At 44.5% G+C, this 20820-nt stretch overlaps 1 protein-coding gene and 1 pseudogene across 1 annotated transcript in view; one reads left to right on the top strand and one right to left on the bottom strand.

The window, feature by feature from the left end:
- The window catches only part of Setbp1 (SET binding protein 1), a 324431-nt gene extending 308205 nt beyond the window's left edge, over positions 1–16226 (bottom strand). Inside the window, exon 1 of the mRNA XM_090353180.1 lies at positions 16132–16226. The gene's annotated coding sequence lies outside the window, so the exon portion shown is untranslated. The remainder of the gene's footprint in view (positions 1–16131) is intronic.
- Positions 16227–16229: 3 nt separating this feature from the next.
- Positions 16230–17659, top strand: LOC150049722 (uncharacterized; annotated as a pseudogene).
- Positions 17660–20820: the final 3161 nt, after the last annotated feature.

Raw genomic sequence — 20820 nt, forward strand, 5'->3', positions numbered from 1 at the left:
TACTATACTAGACAAGCCACTCTGAGTTCCACACCTCAAACAACAAATGGGATTAAATCAAAGTACCTTTCATGCTCAACACCACATAAACCTATGGGGGATTCTTTGAATATGCTTTTCTTTTTCCAAGTGGTCAGGGCAATCTTGCATATTTACATATATCTCAGAGTAAAGGGAGTCTCAAATAGTACAACCCTCCAGTCCTCCAAATCTGTACCATGCAAGATTTTTTTTTCCTAGTCTAAAATAGATACTCTACTGGCTGCCCAGGGAAGTCTTGCTGATCTTGGAGTTTGGTGGAAAGGCAACTGTTCAAGTCTTAATTACTGAATCCGAGTTTCAGGAATGAGCCTAGCAGTCTGACTTTTCATAGGCCTCCAGGTGCTTCTGATGTGCTGGAATCTGGGAACTAATGTCTTAGTCTGGTCCATATGATTACTCTATGGCCCTGTAACCAAGGTACTATTACCTTGTATTTGAAAGTATTACCTCTTACAGAAGTTTCTTGAGAATAAGCATCAGTAATATGTGGGCCCACCTGTGCTCTCCTAATGCTTAGCATAGCTACCAGCATGTCACTCAGGTAATGGTCACTGACTGAATTAAAAAACAATTTTAAAAAACCAGCAATTCAAGCTGGTCTTCCAGGCATCATCTGCCCCCCCCCCCCCCACACACACCTGTTTAGCTCTTAGGACACTGTCTACCCTGCGGTGGTCCAAAAGGAAAATATGGTGGAAGCAGTCAAAGCCCTTGACCTATCTAACAAAAGTCAAAAGATGCAACTTCTGTGCCTCATCCTACCAGCAGAAGACCTTTGGTGATGCAGTGTCATCCATCAAATGCAAAGAGCAATGTCCTCCTTAACTCCTTCATTAGACCATAATTCCCTGTGTAATGAACCCAAGGCTTATTGAAAAATACATTTTAAGAAAACAACTCATATGCCTCACAGAATGCTAAAGATGAAGCCGGGAGAATTCCCTTCCTCATTTGTCTTGCTGTTTATGACCTTAGCCTTCCCCATTCCTGGTTATCCAATGCTTCTTCTTTAGCTGACCCTTCACCCCTACTGTGGAAGTTCCCATAATATCAAACACTTTTTCTACCACTTTGAGCTACAACACCACTTCTGGCTGTTTCTGTGTATACGGTACCGAGGAATTGAACCCAGGACTTCATGCATGCTAGGCAAGCATTCTACTACTAGGCCACACTCCCAGTCACTTTTTCCTTCTTTACAGGAGTTTTTCCTCAAATCTTGAGGTTATGGATTCTAAGATCACACAAGAGAAGATGGCTGCTGGGCTGGCAGATTCCCCTTGTAGACAACTTGCTTTATACCTCTTGCAGTTGCACATTTTCTTTCTCATGATCTTAGAAATTTACCAGTTAAAACACTGAGTGTATTGTAGATAAGTCTCTTTCTAATTTTCCTGGACCGTTACAAAATCTACAACATGCAGGTCCTTTCCAGCTCAGAACTGTTCTCTATGCTTATTCCTTTTGTTATTTCTTCCACTTGATGATTCCAGCTTCTGAGTTTTTCTCACAATTTTCAGTTTAGAATTCTCCTCTCCATTTCTATCATTTTTTTCCTCTCACTGGTTTTCTTTCCTTCACCTTATGTGATAGGATATTCTAATCAGTCCTCCATAAAACCAATTTAATTCTATTTTCCATGCCTTTTTGTTTTTATTGAGTTCACTGTAGATTACTAATTTTCCTGCTGCATGTGCTGTAGTCCTACCATCTTTATCGATGTTGTTTCTTCTCATTCAGCTGAGTCTAGTGCATTTTCACCCCAGCTTGCTCCTTGGTGTTACCCTAGGCTTCTATTCCACTAGAGTTCCACTTCCTCCTCTTGTAGATGCCAGAGAGCTTTCTAAAATTCATATTTTAGTGTCATTATAAATAATTTCATGATACTGCTGCTTTTATTTTGTTCTGAGTATTTCCCCTGCCTCAGGTCTCCAGTTGGATTCATCTTAATCATGTTCTAACAAGGGGAAAGTTATACACTAGAAGCACTGCCCTACAGAGGAAGTATCAGTCTCCCTTTGATAACCCTTTCCATCCATCAAGAAGCCAACAGAAGTCTCCTCTCAGGGCTATTGCTGCTACCAGGGGTTATCTCAGCGCTAGTGAACAGACACAATGCTTTACTGAAGACAGTCCCTGTGGGCTCATGAGAGCTCACCCTGTATATCACTTCTTCGAGTCCATATTCAGTGAAGTCAAGTCAGTGGCTAGAAAATCAGCCATGGTGGGAGGTGTTTACACCACAGGAAACTTTACAAATCAGAGCTTTAATGAAAAATGAATGGGATGCTAAGCATTTACAAGAACACTGACAGGAGGCATGCATCTACTACTGTTTGCTGGGCTAAAAAGATTATTCTGCTGGAATCTTTGAAGCTCTGAACAACTGAAATCCACAGTGTGCCTTGTAATGACAACTTTTCATGTGTACTATAAAAGTCTCATAAAGCAATGTCTCCACCCAGACGTCAATAATATTCCTCTCCAATCTTACCATTCTCCAGTCCTGCCCGTTTGTTGCTGAAAAGCTGTGGCCTTTGAGAATATATAGAATGATTGAAAGATGTGAGAATCTTTACTTGGTTTTTCTTTATAGCAATAGACCTGAAAATTGTTAATTTTTCTAGTTGACAGAAAGTTTTAATTTTTTTTTACTTTTTTTCCCCATTCTTTTTCACTATTAGACAAAAGGCCTTACATAGGCTAAGCAGGTGCTCTACATGAAATTATACCCCCAGCCTTAGAAGTCATGAATTTCTGATTAAGGGGAATGGCCATGGTATGAAATAATGGAGTATGAGCCTACCTGATTATGAAGAAAGAAAAGCAACTGTATTCTCAACCTAAGTTCATTAGCCTATAGTTATAAAAGCTCCTTAAGAGATTCTTGCAAGAACCTGTCTGATTTTGACATTGTAGTGGTTGATAGTTCATCCTTCTTTATTTATACTAAGGAATTTTAGGGATTTACAAGTGGCTTTGTGCTAACTCCGCCATGAAGCAATCCCTGACTCCTTCATTCAGCACATCCTTCAGCAGCATTTCATGAGACACCCTGATGTAAATTATTGCATGCATCTCCTCAGAAGGTGGTGCTTCTTTCTACCTGAAGGCCCTTTCTCTTTTCTCCAATCGGTTATTTCTAAGTTTCCTTTCAAGAACGGGGTCACATTTCACCTCCTTAGTTGAGACTTGCTGAACCTACTTTTCATACCACTTTCCCTTGCATACACTGGTCACACACATATCCACACATACACTCTCACACACATGCACACACAGAGATAATCTTACCAGCATTCCCAGGGTATTATTATATCATCAAAGCATTTGACAAACTGCATTTCAATATTTCATTTAATTATCTATCTTGCCCAGCAGATCAAGCACACAGTGAGGGAAACGGGCTCTGTTTTAAATGAGTTTTCACACAGTGCAAAGCCCAGTGAACATACAGAGAATAGAGAGCAACCATACCATTAGAAAAGTAATGGTATCACAGACTGGATGTCACAGGATTAGATGACTTAGCCTCTAGTTCCCATTTAGTAACCATGTTCTGGGAGACATTTTTTAATCTATTCCAGTCTCATTTGGAAATTGGGTAATAATCCTACCTCAAGGGCTGTTTGAAGAAGTAATTGACGATTAAATGAGATAATAATTACCTGGGATCACTTTAGTAAGTGCTCACACTTTTTGTTCAATTTGATTTAGTCCCATAGTCTGTGTCACCCAAGCTCACATTTGGCTAAGTGCTTCCTTTTTTTTTTTTTTTTTCTTTTTCTCAGATCTCAAGTAAAGCGAGGAGATATGGGGTTGGAAAGCAAGGTTTGAAAGCCACCTCATCCTTCTCCAGGCATAGGCAGAAACACATTCATTGGGTTTAATTTGTACCTGTTAACTTGTCTTCTTTGCTATTATTTACCCATTGTCTGCTTGTTCCTGGGAAGGAAATGACAATGAGCTTTAAATCAGGACTTCCAGACTTAACACTGTCACCTTTTCTTCCTGGATCTCCCCTATCTCTATTTGGGATGGCAAGAGGAGAATTCCATGGCCCATTCTAGTCTGACATTTCCAGGTACTGAAGACCCAGTGTTATCTACTTGACAATCAAAAATCCTGCAAAGGCAGAGCTGGCTCCTTCTCACTGCTTTAGGGGCTCCAGCATGTTCTACACTGAGCAGAATACAAAACTAAGCATAGGGGATCTCCAGGACAGGGGAAGAGGCAGAATCAAATTACTGAGGCCTAAGTCAGGCACAGTAACCAACAGTTCCAGCCCTAGCTGCAAAAACACTGCCTCCCCCGGGAACCAATAACACAGCACACTACAACAGCATGAGCCTTGGATCTTCTTAGCTCCTGGGAAAAAAATCTCTATGGCACCACCAGGCCAGTATTTATGTTTTCAAGTCGAGTCCAGACTTCGGCATTTCACATACTGCCTATGTTTCTCCATGTAGTCATGGAAAGAACACACTTGCAGTAAAAAGATGGTTAATATGAGCAGTGTCCTATATCAAGCCCTTGTTTTATAGTCTTTTAAAGATTAAATCTTTAAATGCAGAAGATCCTGCCACTAATGTACAGATGTTCAAATGAAGCTCTAGAAAGTAAATAATTTTCCCAGGAGCACACACTGCCTGAATCAGATACACAGTTGAATTCACATACAACAGTTTGCTAAATAATAAGACTTTCTGTCTATGACACACTTTCTGGGGTGGTCCCGTAAGATTATGACAGAGCTGAAATTTTTCTATCATTTATTGTTGTTGCAGCTACTATGATAACTGAGTGCATACATTACCCATGTGTTTAAAGTGTCATAGTTAAAGAAATGAACTGCACTGCCAGCCACATAAAAGTACAGCACACACAACTTTGTGTGGCAAACAGTAATTGATAATGATAGTGACAGTCATTTATTAAATACCAGTTTGCGTGTTTCCTATGCTAGCTTTCTTTCTAATTTTTGAAAATGTCTACTATAAAACAGATGCCATATTACTCTGGCTGTGACCTCTTCCCTCTGATGGTTACCTTATCCTCTGGAATGTATCCAGAGTTCTTGTGTGACTGACTTATACCATGCTAGTATGTGTGAACAGCCTCGGATGTAGTTCTCAGACCAAGTCCCTGTCTTTGAGTGATGTGTAACAGAATTCCAAGCCCTCCTTCAAATCATGAGGTATCTAAGACACAAAGAACTTCTGACTTATCATCCAAAGATCAAAGCTGCTTCTGTATACATGGGCTCTAAAAACAGCCGGACATCTGATTTGCAGTATCATTTAAACTCTCCGCGTTTGACTTTCCTCACCACTCTTCCTACTCTTTTCCCGGAATTTTCCAAGGAGGATGGAGAAGTGGGACAGACAACAACACATGCAGAAAAATACCAAAATTGGTGAAGCATAGTAGACATGTAAGAAGGGCTTTCTGTCCTAGAGGAATCCAGATGATAATAGATATGATCATAATTTGAACATGCACGAGATATACATTAAGTTGTTTTCTTTGTTTTGTTTTGTCGGTCTTGAGGCCTGAACTCTGGGCCTGGGCTCTGTCCCTCAGCTCTTCAGCTCAAGGCTACTGCCCTACCCCCAGAGCCAGAGCACCACTCCTGTTTTCTGGTCGTTAACTGGAGATAAGAGCTTCACTGTCTTTAGTGGCTGGACTGGTTTCGAATGGTGATCCTTAGATCTTGGCCTCCTGAGTAGCTAGGATTACAGGCGTGAGCCACCACGCCTCCCGGCTCACTTAAAGTTTTGTGAAGTCTTTTACCTCACTTCATTAGAAGTTTATCACCTGACTTCATTGAGTGATCACCCTAAGTGAAAACTGAAGTTGAGGTTTGTTGTCTTTTGGTTTTGGTTTTGCTTTTGTTTTAAATCACAGAGACAGTCCTGTCTGACCCCAAATGTCATTTGGCATTCATAATATCACCAATAGAGGTTACTGTAACTCTTGTCCTCCATTAGTCATTTGTAAGGTAGAGGCAAAAGTGACAAACTTACTTGGAGACAACAGGGAGAAACCAGATGATGTAGCAGATAATTAATTCCTCAGGACTTCTTTCAAGTTTCTCTCAATTCGATCTTACTGTAAATTCAGTTTGAATTCAAATTCCTCAACTTTTCATCCATCTGATTCAGCAATTGCTTTGTTCATTGTTGTTTGAACATAAAGTGTAATCTGACACTTACATATTTATGCTTCTGCTGCAAAGGAGATGCTAGGCATACCAGAGCTAAACAAATATTAGCTCCACTTCCCTTTCTTTTTGATATTTTTCCTCCAGCTATCTTGAACTGTCGTTTAAACATCACAATGCTACTGAAACTTGCATGCCTTTCCCCAATCATACAGTAAACTCCTGGAGACAAGTAAGGCGGAGATTTCTGTGTCCGAGTGACCGTTCCACAGTTTAAATGTTAATAGGTAGTTTCACTGTTCATTCTGAAGAGACTTCCTTTGAACCCCAGTGTAAGGAGCTGGTGACAGACAGGTCTTAAGAGGCAGGCAGCAGGGTTCTATGTTGCAGTTGTTTCATGTGTGGTATGTGTGGAAGTCCCTGGGTGCGATATGTCCTCCTCCTTGGGCTTGCACTCTGCTCTTGGATCCTGTCTCCTCAGCTCAGCTCTAGGGAGCTAATGCCTTGATCTGACCTTTACCCAACCTATCTGCTATCTACAGAGTCCTGTAATAAACTCTCTTTACATCCCCAAAGCATCTTCCTTACCTCTCTGCACCTACCCCCCAAACATCCCATCCACCCACCCAATCCTTAAGCTTTCTGTGTAGTGGCCCCAAGGGTTCCCATTAAAATTCAGTATTTAGCCCGAGAGCTATCTATAGTGTTCTATGAGATCTTAGAACATGTTCCACCCACATTGAGAGCAGCAGCTTTACCCTTCTCCTCTCTCAAGAAGCCCCATAGCACCCACCAGTATCTATTATATTTGATGACAAGAGCAAGGTGCCTGCTAGATGTGGCTAGCCCTTCCACATCAGTTATCTTAGAACTGCCTGCCAGGGCCTGCCATTTGTCCTGCATCCTCACACTTAGCATTCATTGCCTTTGAGATAGTTCTAAATTTACGCTTACACATCATCCTACCTCTGCTTCTTTGTCAAAGGTATAATACTCCCCAAAACTGTCTCCTGTGCCACTTCTTCTAGGAAATACATCCTCCCAAAGACTTCTTTTGCTATACTTCAGCACAGATCATGCAACCAGCTTGCGGAGGGGTGATTTTTACCATGGTTAAGCATGCCCCTCCAAGTATCCTATCCCTTCCCTAGAGGCTCAAGTCACATCCCATAGCAGGTCTTCCCCACCAAGATTACCAGACTCAATGGCTCACAATGGCTGCAATGCTGAGACTTTAATAAATAGTTGTGGATCAAAACACTGATTGTAATAGAGCTCCAGAGTACAACATAATAACAGAAAGAAGGCCCACAGAGCTTTCACATCAAATGGTCCTTTTTAGCCACCACTATTAATCAATACTTAAACAAAAATAAAAATCAAAGATCTCATTGCTCAAATAGCAATAGGTCACAGACATAGCCAGCAGCAATGGCATATGCCTTGCCACCTACTTCATGATGCTGCTATCCTACACAAGTGCTTGCAATGCTTCAAAAAAAAAAAAAACATGATCAGGCCTCTAATTTGAATTCACCAGATTTAGCTACTCCATCTCCCCATGGTCCAGTCCTGACTTCAAACTCCAAGCATTCCTCTCCACTACCACCTAAAGCACTGGTGGTTATAAAGAATAATGAAGAAGGTTTTTTACACAATTTTCTCGCATTCTTATCCCAAATCCTTTGCAAGGTTCTGGGGTCCGAGTCATTGCAGAATCTCAGTAGCTGCAGAGGTTTCCTTTTCATAAAAAACCAATCAGTGTATCCTCGTTAAACTTTTTACAGTCCCACAAGTCAGAGCCCCATTTTCCTGATGTCATCCTAAGCCAACATCACAGAGGTCTTTGGCTTTGAGAAGGAAAGAAACATACACACACACACACACACACAGCAACTTAGCAGCAGTTGCTGAACACAGGTTCCCTTAGCAGGGCAGGCAGGTATAAGAGGCCAGAGAGAATCTCCTAAGGACAGGTTAACCTGAGCTTCAGGCCCTTACAACTCCACATAGCAAAGTGATATTCAGACCAAAGGCACATGACGTAAGTGAAACATTGACAGTGGAGATTCCAGATGTCTACAGGGCATGGGAAGCAAGGGCAGATGCCATCATTTTGGACTTTCCCGGAGCTGTCTTTGTACCATCTCCCTCATGTCAACTCAATTATTCCACCATAGAAGGCTGGGCTTCAAAAGAAGTGGCAATAATTTAACCCTTCCCTTCATGCCACATTATTCTTTGTGGTATTTCTTCATACAGAGTTTGCCATCTCCTCCTTAGTTGTTCCCTACAAGCCTGTTCTGTTCTGATTGGGAAGCTTCTGATTCAATTTACCCCAGGGCACCAACTTCCCCTGCTATAACTCTCTCAACCACATCAAATACTGAGCAAAGCTCATTAATTTCCAGTAGGATTGGTTTAGACAGTTGTTGGGGTGTCGTTAGATAGGTTTGAAGCGCTCTGGGCTTTACGATAATGTAAAAAAAAAAATCCTTGGTATTGCTAGGAATTGATGGCTCACACCTATAATTCTAGCTAATCAGGAGGCTGAGATCTGCCAACCCAGTCAGGACAGTCTGTGAGACTCTTACCTCTAATTAACTACTAAAAAGCCAGAAGTGGAGCTGTGGATCAAGTGGTAGAGTGCTAGCTTTGACCAAAAAAAGCTTACAGACAATGCCCATGCCCTGAGTTCAAGCCCTACACACACACACACACACACACACACACACACACACACACTTCCCTGGGATACAACTAATTGTACTGAGTCCCAAAACATCAAAGAGGACTACTCATACAAATTGTGACTACTCCACTTTATGATGAATCAACAAAGGGGTAGAACCAATGCAACCTAAATGGCACCATATGCTAACAGGTGGCCCACTCAACCTGCTGCCTGCTTTTACCTTCCTCTGCAACTGTTCCTTCTGGATCTCTTTTACTTTTCAGCCTTTCCTCAGTTCCATTGTGGTCAGGCTCATTCAGTCACAGAGGAGCAAAAGCACTTGGACTTAAGCATCAAAGAAAACAGCATAGTTAATGGGCAGAGTGGAACTTTCAGAGAAAGTCAAGTGTGAATCAGAGTGGTGAGGAGACTCGACTCTGTATTTCATGACTGGGTGAATGAGTGAATTAGTGACTGAAAAGAGGCCAGTGTAGTATAATTTCATTACCTCAGACTTTGAGGAAGAAGCTAAGATGGGGTGATTTTCCCTGAAAGTTACCTCAAAATGCAAAAGGCCATTAATATAAATAGTTATTATCCTCAGAGGCCTTTATTGTGTGGTTTTATTTTGGAGATGTTTAGTGTACCTTCAATAGCACTTATGATCAGGCAGTAGGCGCTCTTATCTATAATCTTAGCCACTTAGGAGGCTGAGATCTGAGGATCACAGTTCAAAGGTGGCCCAATTAGGAAAGTTCCAAAGAGTCATATCTCCAATTAATCACCAAAAAAAAGAAAAAAAAAGTTGCAAGCTTAGGCCTTTCGTTAAGAAAGGGGAAAGTAGGTGAAAGAACAGCAAAGCAGTATGGCTGGGTGTGGCTTGTTCTTTGGACATGAAATGCTCTGGGAACCAGGACAAGGGAGCTAATGGAGTCCTTGCTGAGGAGGAGAGGGGGGGAGGGTTGGTGTCAGCTGTCCTGAGAGGTAGATCTGCTTAAAAGGGACCAGTCAGGGCACTTTCCAGCAAGGAGCTGGCAACCCTGAGAGAGTTGAATTGTGGAGGTGGGCAGGTGACAAAGTGCCCAGGTCAGTGAGAAAACCAGTCTGACAGGAGCAGAGAGTGTGTGTGTTTGGTCAAATGAAGTTAATGAAGTTTCACTTAATAACATTGCATAGGTGGCTCAGTGTAGGTTGCTGGACAGAAAGAATTAGGTGTCTTAAGAAAGAGCACAGAGGAGTTGAGGAGCCAATAAGACTAAAGAACCTTCCTGATTCTAGAGAATTTCCTGTTCTTGCTGGGACAGAAACAACCCTGACGTCTGTTTATTCTATAGAGAGGTGGGAAATTCAGTCCTGAATGTCACTGGTCAGCACAGCCTCTTGCTCTTCTCTATTGCTCTATCTTTGTGTTCCTTTTCTTCTCATGATTTCCTTCCCCTACACCCCCACCCCTGAAGAACACTTCTTGAACACCAGTACTTCCTGATTCCAACTTGACATCATGCGGACTTTGGGTCTCAGCTGGACATAGACATATAACAATGTAACTTGTATATGAGTTGAATAATTCAGCTTGTGTACAATATATGCATCTATATTATCGAATCAGTGGAATCATTAGAACACAAAGGGTCCTCGTGGGTATTTTAGTCAGACCAAGGAGTTATTCATCTCTAGGCCAAGGCAACAATAATCTCAGACATTAGTTTCTAGGAACCAGCACAGAAATCTTCCAGAATTCAATGGCAGAAATTACCTGATATTATTTACTCTTCAAATCCCCTTCCTCTCTCTTCTCCCCTGATGTAGGAAAGGTAGATACTTTTAACTCTGTTTTAATGATTAGGTTATTGAGGTACAAAGAGGTTAAATAACTTGCTGGGAAGTACTGAGGAAAGGATTTGAGGCATATCTTGTCACCTCAAGTATGAAGCTTCTGGAGTTTTACCCAAGTTGTCTGGCACAAGTCACCCACCAACTTCTGTCATTCTAGGTAACTCTGTTACAACCATTGCCTCATCTTCTGCATAAAGATAAAATGCCTCATTGCTTTCTTTCCTCAGAAGAACCAAAGGGGTAATGTGAAGATATTTTTGAAAAGAACAAATTTCCATACATATAAAAGGAAGTATTTTTGGTGGAAAATGATATGTTGGATCAGGAATTTTTTTTCCCAAGCTAACACAATTCTTCTCACCAATTTATCCCCTCTCTTCCTAGCACTTTCAAAAGCAAAGCATTGCCTGCCTGAGTGTCAGCTCAGTTGGCTCTATCTAGACTTGCTTTACATGCATCTCTGCATCATGAGCCATTTTCAGCTACTGGAGATGTTCTCAAGAGCTGCTATGAATTTTACGGTGCTTCACTTTTCATATGACCTCGACATCTCCAAGCAGGTTGGGAAACAATTGGTTTCTAACCTGAAGATATTAGAAATATTTCTTAAAACTTAGAAGGTACACACTGCTAGGGTTAAACTCCAAATCTAAAAGGAAAGGTACTGTGTCTGTACCTAGGAGATCTCCATGGGCCACTAACATAGACTAAATTATCTTGGGTCATTGTTTCCCAAAACTTCACTTACCCCCACCTTGGTGTACCTAAGGAAGTATGCAATCCAAGCAGAAGGCTAAGGGAAGTTGGAAATGACAACTCAGAGCCAAGCCATAATGTGGGTTGTCATCATTTCTCAGCATCCAGGAAGTATGTATACTCAGTGAAACTTCTCATTTTCTTTTCTGTAGAAATCAGGTATTTGGCTGGCCAATGTGTTTGCAACTTAATGAGGATTTTATGGAAATATCAGGTAGCCTTCAGAAAGAGCCCCAAAAGAAGCCAAAACTTGTGGCACATGATGATACAATTCTCTGTTCAATTCTGACCAAAACACGAAGGGGAATTTACTCAGTTTTGAATGATGAATGTCACTCAAACATCTATGTGCTAAAAGATTGGTCCCCAGAGTGGCACTATTGAGAGCTGGTAAAACTTTGTAAGCAACAGAGCTTCCTGGTAGGTCTATAAGCTACTGGGGGTCATGCATTTGAAGGGGATTTGAACATCCCAGCTCCATATTGGTCCAGGGGTGAGCAGTTTTGCTACACTACCTGTGCCCACCATTATGTACTACTTTGTCACAGGCTCAAGTCATCAAAGTCAACCAATCATGTATTGGAACTTTAAGTCTGTAAAACAAAATAACCTTTTTCTTTTTATAAGTTGACAATCTCAAAAGTATTTGGTTGTAGTTGACCCAGTTTAATTAGATGCCATAGCAAAGATTGTGTTTTGGTCTCATCCCCAAATCAACTCTAGGAGCAGGTAAAATATGGTGTGCTGAAAATGATGTGAGGCTTCCTGAATTCTTCAGCTCTATACTGTTCTCTCCAGGCCAAGAGAATCTTTTTGTGCCCTGGCCCACTTCTGCTATGACTCTCCAGTACCATCATTATCATCCCAGTGAAAACGTTCTACAAAAAATGATTAAAAGTGATTGGGTCTATTCTGAGAGGAGTATAATGAAAGCAACTTGAAAGCCATCCACAAGACAAAATAAAACAAACAAAAACCTATTTATTTCCTATCCTATAGCAGAGAAAACAAGTTCAAGTCTCTAAGGGAAAAATCTGGCACTCTGGGAAGTCAAGGTCCCAGACAAGCCTCAGTATCTCTACAGGAGCCTAGAAAGGATGTCCCAGCCTTCTAACTCATTCTCATCCTCTTCCTTTTGCATATTATATAGATATTTCAGAGCAGAGACAAGTACCACTAAAAATAATCACCATGTTGCAAGAACCCTCTTCTGCTGGATGTACATTTTAGTGCCAGAGAATTATTGATTCTACCCCTAATGGAATTCAAAGTTAAAATAACAGCAGAAAAGGAATGGGGAATCCAGAAGGAAAAGTGCCTACCTATTTATTTCTTCTTCAGCAAAAGCCTCACTCCTCCCTCGCTCTCCCCACTATTTTTCAATTAAAATTTAAAAATAATCCAAACCTCTCTTTTTCCCCCTTTTTCTCTGTCTTTCTCCCCCCACACCCTGCCCCCAACCTTCACCCAGGTCAGGTGATTGGCAAAGCAGCTCACCAGGAGGGGTGTAAATACAGGATCAGAAGCCCTCATGGCAGCCCTGGGAGCTTCTTGGTTCTCTCCAGGTTACTTCCAGGTTTCCTTCTTGTGAAGTTTAGAACTAGACTCCGTGTAGAGCCTTCCTATGGAACATTCTGATGTTAATGTGCAAAAGATCAGATTACAACCTTTAGCTGGTCTAGCCCATTCATGAACATATAAGGCAACTGATATTTTCCGATATTCTCTCTCAGGACAGAAGTAACCCCCTTCCTCACCAAACACTGCTGCCTCTCAGATGGTTCTCCTTATGTTCACTTCATCCCCCTCCCCCACCTTGAGTTTGTTTATTCCAATGGCATGTCTATTTTCCTTGCTAAAAAAGACAAGTCTGCTTCCCTCCTCTGGCTAAACACTGCTTGTGCTCACCCCCTCCTCCCCCCAGCTCAGCTCAGCTCAGGTTACTATAGTGGCAACAGCTCCCACAACCCAGTCTGAACATTACTTCAACTTCCCTAAACCAGAACTTTTTCTGCTCTTTCTTTTTAACTACCTTGGAAAGAAGATTGTATTCCAAGCAGTACTCTGGGCACTGACCTCTGAATCTTCTAGGGCTATATTCCCTGTTGCTTGCTAAAGAACTTAGTTTTCAACCATACTTGCTTTCTTCCTTCTCTTCTGAATTACATCACATCACACATTATCTCCAACACTGAGAATAAGTACAAATAAAAAACACAGCATCTTCAACTATGTTCTGAAACCTAGGATCCCTAGGTAAGAGAGGGGAGAAAACGGTGGGGGAAGTGGGGGTGTAGACCTCTCTCCAGAGGGAAAGGGTCAAGGGAGAATAGAAGCCACAGAAATCCAGAGAAAGGGAAGGAGGGACCTGAGATTGTAAACTGACTACACCTTAAAGTGCTGTAAACTTTCTCCTCCTTCATAAGCCACTCCTGGCCAGTTGGCCCCACCTACCAATCTAGCCAACCTCTAACTGGGAAACTCATTTTCTCCCCCGCCCCAACCCTCCCCCCCACACACCTACCCGGTTGGTCTAATGCTGTAGCTGTGGCCTGCACAGAATAACATAGCCCTCTCCAAGTCCCTCTCCTCCACCCTCCTTCTTACAACATACACAATAACTTCTTGGCAAAAGATGGTTGAATGTAGAGGAGGCTCTGGAGATTTACCTGAGCGAACTACCCAAACTACCAAAGTATTTTGATGACAGTTACTTTATAAAAATTAATCTTCAGAGCAAATCTACAGGAAAGGAAGAAAAACAGGATAAGCAATGAAGGCATGAAAAAGGAAAGGGAAAGGAATGTAAGAAGAAAACAAAAGTAAGTAATGTCATTATTTCCTAACAGACCATGGACTCCAACCAAACTTCATGGGAAAGGTGTGAATAGTTGTGGGATTATAGGAGAGCTTCCCTAGACTTCTAGAACAAAGTCCCCTACTAGAGGAGAGTTTCACCAGGGATAAGGAGACACACAAATGCCAATCTTAGTTTCAGATGTCAACCATGAGATCATCAGGACAGTTTATTTCAAAGGGAAACAAAACAGAAAGTCTTTTTTCAACAGTCCTGCTACTCAGGCACACATAAAAAAGAAATGAAGCTTGGAGAGGCTGAAAGAACTCTCCTTACACACACACACACACACACACACACACACACACACACACACACCCCTACCTCTAAGCCTCATCTACTACTTTCAACAGCACAACTTTCTGATCACCAATGAAAATATATCCTGTTAGATCCCATTTCAGAATTTTAGTAAGCTGGGTAAGACAGGGAGGGTTGATGGAAGACAGCATTTTACTAGTCAGTTATTTATTATTATTATTATTATTATTATTATTATTATTGAACCAGCATGCTCTGCTGATCCGAAATTGCAATTACCTAATAATGCTTCTATCACAAACACCCAAAACCAGCACCACCAACGTTATCATCATCTTGCTAAAGATCTATCCAGTTCCCTTTACCTGACTTTCCTTCTGGGGAACTTCTCAGACTGTGTTTTTGGTCAAAGAGATAATGGTTCGCAAGACAAAAACAATAAATCGATACTGAAGGGCTTCCTTTCCGGGAGAGATTTCTCACTGGAAACCACCGAAAGGGGAAGCCTGCTGTGAATTCCCAAGCCCAAGGGCTCCTCTAGGAACGCACAACAATGCATGCTTTCAAATGGGGGCATTCGTCTGCTTTTAAGGGAATTCCTGTCTTTCCAGCATCCTCCCAATAGAGAGCACAGCACACGGGACTCAAACCCATTGATGAAGATTTGGGTTGGTTTTTGTTGTGGTTGTTGCTGTTTCAGAGAAAAGACCAACGCCACAGCCAGAAGCCAAGCAGACACCAACCTTCGCCCGCTGGACCACTTCTTGCCAGTTCTTCTCTAGGAACCGACACGTTAGATTCTGATACGCCTCCCTCCCTCCCCCAGAAAGAAAAACAAAAAAAAACCAAAAAAAAAAAACTAGGTTACCAGGTAGCTCTCTAGCTCCACTTAACCTGCAAGTTACAAAGAAGAGAGAGAGAGAGAGAGAGAGAGAGAGAGAGAGAGAGAGAGAGAGAGAGAGAGAGAGAGAGAGAGAGAGAGAGAGAGCGCCTACCGCCAGCCTTCCCACCCCTGTTCCTCCCCCTCCCCCCTCCCGGGTCCACTCCACCGAGCCAAACCCGCGGCAGGACCGACCCGGGGAGGGTGAGAAAGGTGGAGGGGGGGGGAGGGCTCGGAACTGGAGGGGAGTGGGAGTGGAGGGGGTGAGAGGTCAGATTAGAGGAAACTCAATAAGCTCCCAAGCCTCCAGCCCCCCGCTTCCACCATTGCCGCCACCAACGGGTCACTCCGATGAAGCCCAGCATCACTGCCCACCCCGCGGGCCGGCCCCGAATCGCGCCCGTCCCCCGCCCGGGCAGCCCTCCCCGGGGGACCAACCTCCCGCCTCTCCACAGACCCCGGGCCAAGTCAACACCCCCGAGGGGCGACGAGAACTTTTGTATGCAGGGCACACGCACACACACACACAGTGCCCCGTGGCCCCCGGCGTGCAAGGGGACGCCGGGCACCGCGGGAGAGGCTGGACGCCGGCGGAGGAGAGGAGGAGGAGGGGGTCCCCAGACCAAGGTCGCCGCCGCCGCCGCGCGCGCGCTGCTGCTCACCCATGTCCCGGAGGCTCCGCTGGCTTCCAGCGCTCGCTCAGATCCCGGTCGCTGCGATCTCTCGCCCGAGCCCCCAAAGGTGCTGCCGCCGTAACTCCATGGCGCTGAGCATCTGTCAAACGGCGAGCCGCGGGGCGGGCCACCCCGGCTCGGGGGGCGCCGGCGGGCGGGGTGGAGGGGGGGGCGCCCAGGCGCGCGGAGGCGGCGGCGAGCGGCGGGCGCCCCGGCCGGCCCCGCGCTTCCCGCCCGACAGCGGCCGCCTCCGCCGCGCCACCGATTTATGGAGAGAGATATCAAGGGGGAAAATGGCGTCTCCGGAGCCCGCGGAGTCCTGGAGTAATCACATTCACACACACACACGCCCGCACACACACACACGCGCGCGCACACACACACTCACACACAGGCGCGCGGCTGAGCCCGGCTAATTTTAGCAGGAGCCAAGATTTAAAAAAACAAAAAAAAAGCCACAAAAATCGAATCTCTGGCTGCAGAGGTCCACGCGCATGCAGAGCGAGCCCGGGCGCCCCGCGCCGCGCCTCGGCGGTGGTGGTGGTGGTGCTTTTTTCTTTTTCTTTCCTTTTTCTTCAAAGGATGGATTGGAGCTTTATATATATATATATATATATATTTAAAAAAAATGTGGCCGGGCTGGGGCTCGCGGGAGGCGGCGCGCCGAGGGCCCGGGCGCTTTTGCTGAGCTGTGCAGTTCGGTCCTCCGCACCGGGCCGCCCCTGCCCGCCGCCGCCGCCGCTCCTCCCGCCCCGCGGTCGCTAAGACTGCGCCCGCCGCCGCCGCCGCCGCCGCTCCATGGTCGCGCCCGCTCCGCGCCCCCCCCTACCACCACCACCCCCCGCCGCCGCGTCCCCTCGCCGCCCGCCCGCCCGCCCTCCCGCGTCCCAGGCCGGCGAGCGCCCGGAGTGGGGTCGGGCCCGGGTGCCTGCCTCCCCGGAGTCCCGGAGTCCTAGTGAAAGGAAGGGGGAGGGCGCAGGCCGGGGCGGGGGAGGGGGAGGACCGCGCCGAGCGGGGACCGTCACCCCCGAGCTGCCTCCGAGGGGGAGGGGGAGGAGGGGGGCGCGCGGATACCCACACGTCTCGCCCGGAGAGATCGGGGCCGCTCCCGGGGCTGGAGGAGCCGAGAAGAGAGAGAAAGAGAGAGCGAGCGAGCGAGGCACCGGCCGGCCGCGAGCGGGCGGCGAGCGACCTTCTTCCCCCCCCCCTCCACCTCCCCCTCTCCTGGGGAATTTCGGTCAATCGGCGCGAGCGGGGCTCTGGCTGAGTGGAGAGGGAAAAACTGTGTGTGGAGGCCGAGCGGGGACCCCCCGCGCCCGCCCCGCGCCCCGCCCGCTCCCCGGCGCCCTCGCGGCCCAGTGGCTGCGGCAGCCGCCCCGGAGACTGAGCCGGCCGGCCGCGGGGAGCGCCGCGGGCTGGGCGCGGGTTCCCGGGCTCAACACTGCCACTGTCTGACACAAGGCGAGCAGTGTTGGGGCTGCGGGGGAGGGAGCGAGCGCCCAGGCGGGAGTTGTGATAGGCTCTTGAAACAGGGTGCATTTCTTTATCATTTTTTTTTAAACCTGATAATTACATTTCACTTTGAGGGGTTTATTATTTGTGTGTGTGTGTGTGTGTGTGTGTGTGTGTGTGTGTGTGTGTGTGTGTGTGTGGCTGTGAAGCGACTTGTTAGGATTCACATGCTCACGTGGATCTTCCTCCTTCGTCCTAAGAACCGGACACTTGAGGAGGACAAGCATTTGGAAGAGATGATGCCATCCACTTCCCTCTCTCTGCTGGTGAAAAAAAAGAAAAAAAAATGAACAAGGTGGGATGTCTTCAAGGCAGGACAAATTATGATGATGTGTTTATTCTCTCTCGAGCGGTTGAATTTGGGCTGCAAACTGGAGTTTGTTCATTTCCCCCACCGGCCTCTTTAGGCAACTGAGGCATGGAAACTCTTATTGACATTGTAAGGTCATGTAGGACAGCCTGCAAACCGTCTAGAAGACACCTTGAGATTTAATTTTGATTTTGGAGGAGACTCTTGAATATCACATTTTATAGTGAGAGTTTGGAGTCGTTCAGAATGAGGAAGGATTTGGAGGTGAGGGTTAGATGGCCCTGTCCACTTGCAAACCCACATCTGACTGAATACCTTGGTTGCTGGTTTGAATTGTGTCACAAAACATCTTCACTCTTTTCTCAGAAGCACTGCGGCGAAGTGACGCAATGAAGACTGGGTATGTGGACCTCTCAGTTCCACTCCACCGGAGTTTAGTCTTACTCTGAACAGAACAGTTATCCCTCTTCCCAGCCAAAAGTTTTCTCCATCTTCTTTTCCTCTGCCTATAGACTCTTCCCATTACTTATCACTGCAAGTCTCTGCTGTGCTTCTTATGAGAACATTGCTATTGGATGGAAAGTAGTAAGTCAAATATCTGCTCATTTGCTTCTGTCCCCAGCTTCTGTCCCTAGACCAATAACTCACTGAAGCCAAAAAAAGCATGTAGAACAATTCCTATACTTCTTCAATGGAGAAATGAGTCTCTCAAATCAGAAAGGTCTTCCCCTAACAAGCACGTGGCTGGAAGGTGTCCTTAGAACCAGAACTAAAAGTTGCTGTAATTTTGCTTTTCCGAAGCATATTTACAGGGTGCTCCTTCTTGTGTTGTGTTGCTTTGGAAGCAAATATGACACGCATGCTCTCTTGAAACATTCACCATAATAGATAGTAAGCCTCTAGAAGTTTAGTGCAGTCATTGGTCCAGGACATTACCTGGCCTATTATCTTTAAATCCAGGCAAAAATAAATGGAACCAAGTCAAAATCATGAATAAATTCTATGTCCCTTGACTTCATGTGGAAAGAAATGTTCTTTCCCTGTGGGTGGCTCGTCTTTCAGTCATGAGAGCCTATTTCATAGGGAGAGAAAAGTACCTTTATGCCTATTATCATTTATAAACACAAAGTAGGTTATGAAGGTATTATCATTTTGATATGTAATAATTGAGGATTGCTAAAACCTAAAACTCTATTTCTAAATTGTACATCTAAACTGATAGACTGGGACCTGTCTTCAAATCCTAGCAGAGCATATGTCTGTGCTGACCCCAGCAGGGAAAAGCAGAGGCAACATGAGGTTCAAGGCCAACTTGAGGTAAAAGAGTAAAACTATGTCTTTAAACTACATGCCACAGGAATTCTCACATTTTTTCCCCTAATAGGCCTTTGGTGATCTCAGAATCCCTGAAACATAGAACATCTGAAGCTGGTAAAGAAGTTGGCATACATAGCACTCTTCCTTTTAACATTTCCTATTTATTGAGCCCCAGGGCCATTGAAAAAAATGATGGGCATCTTTGATGGGAATGTATAGGACATAGATCTCTTAATAGTAAATCATCTCCATTATTTCAGTTAGTCACTCGGCAAGTTATCTTCTGGCATGGATGATGCACGGGGTACTCTGACGGCAACTAGACACACAATCATGACCAAGCCTCGGCCCCTCTCCTCACAGATTTCATGACCCAGTGAGAGAGATCAGAGGGCATGCTTTAAAGTGCAGCAAATGCATGGAAATAGTAGAAAGGTGAGGCTAGCGAAGTGCATGGAACATAGATGCAGACATGAAGAGAAAGAGTTAGGTGGAAATCATGTCCTTGTTACAGCTGCTCTACATGTAGTATTTGTGTTTTTAATATACATGTTTCCATTTTTCTTTTGTATATTTTTTCTCTATGGCAGGTGCTTTTTTTCTAGCAAATATAAAATTTATGAGGATTCAGCTGTCCCTTTTGCATGGACATTGTCAATAAACATGAATGAGAACAAATATACCTCTGGTATCATCGTTTGGCTGACTTGCTGTCAGGAGCTCTGTTGCTACGTCCTGGGCATCTATGTGATTGATTTATACAATTACAGTAATGATCCATCCTTTTCCACAGGCCAGAGAAACTACAAGACCCTGCAGGAAGATCACCTCCTACAAGACATGATTTGAGGTTACATGTAAAGATTTAAAGAATAAGAAGTCACATAATTTTTATATTTATGAAGTTAATGGTAGAAAGAAAACTATGCCATGACTTCCATTCCTTTTTAAAAAAAAAAACATAACAAGTTATGATCAAGTAGTATAATTAAAGCACAGAACCAGTCATTTCCTCCTCTTAGGATCTTCTTTTGGAAATGTGAGATAGTATTCTCTAATGTCGGGGCCGGGAGTTTGGCCTAGTGGTAGAGTGCTTGCCTAGCATGCACAAAGACCCGGGTTCGATTCCTCGGTACCCCACATACATAGCAAAAAGCTGGAAGTGATGCTAAGGCTCAAGTGGTAGAGCTCTAGCCTTGAGAAAGTCCAAGGACAGTGCTCAAACCCTGAGCTCAAGCCCAGGACTGGCAAAAAAAAAAAGAGAGAGAAACAGTATAAAATAGAATTAACTGGGAAGACTTATTGATGTTTGAGATCCATCTTGATTTAATCCATCTCTGGTAGATTCAGCATTGAATTTTAATAAATGTTCTGGGTGCTTCTGCTATTCACTCAGCATTGCAAATTCTGATTCAACTAAAAGAGCATGTGACCACAATATAACTAATCGCTTGATGAAGCATCTACTTTCTTAGGTAAACTGGCATTGGTAGAAAGTATGAAGCAATAGAGGCAATAAATAATGGAAGGACAGTGCC

This window comes from Megascapheus bottae, chromosome 19 (genome assembly GCF_031878675.1).
Source record: "Megascapheus bottae isolate mThoBot1 chromosome 19, mThoBot2.hap1, whole genome shotgun sequence".
NCBI classification, from domain to species: Eukaryota; Metazoa; Chordata; class Mammalia; order Rodentia; family Geomyidae; genus Megascapheus; species Megascapheus bottae.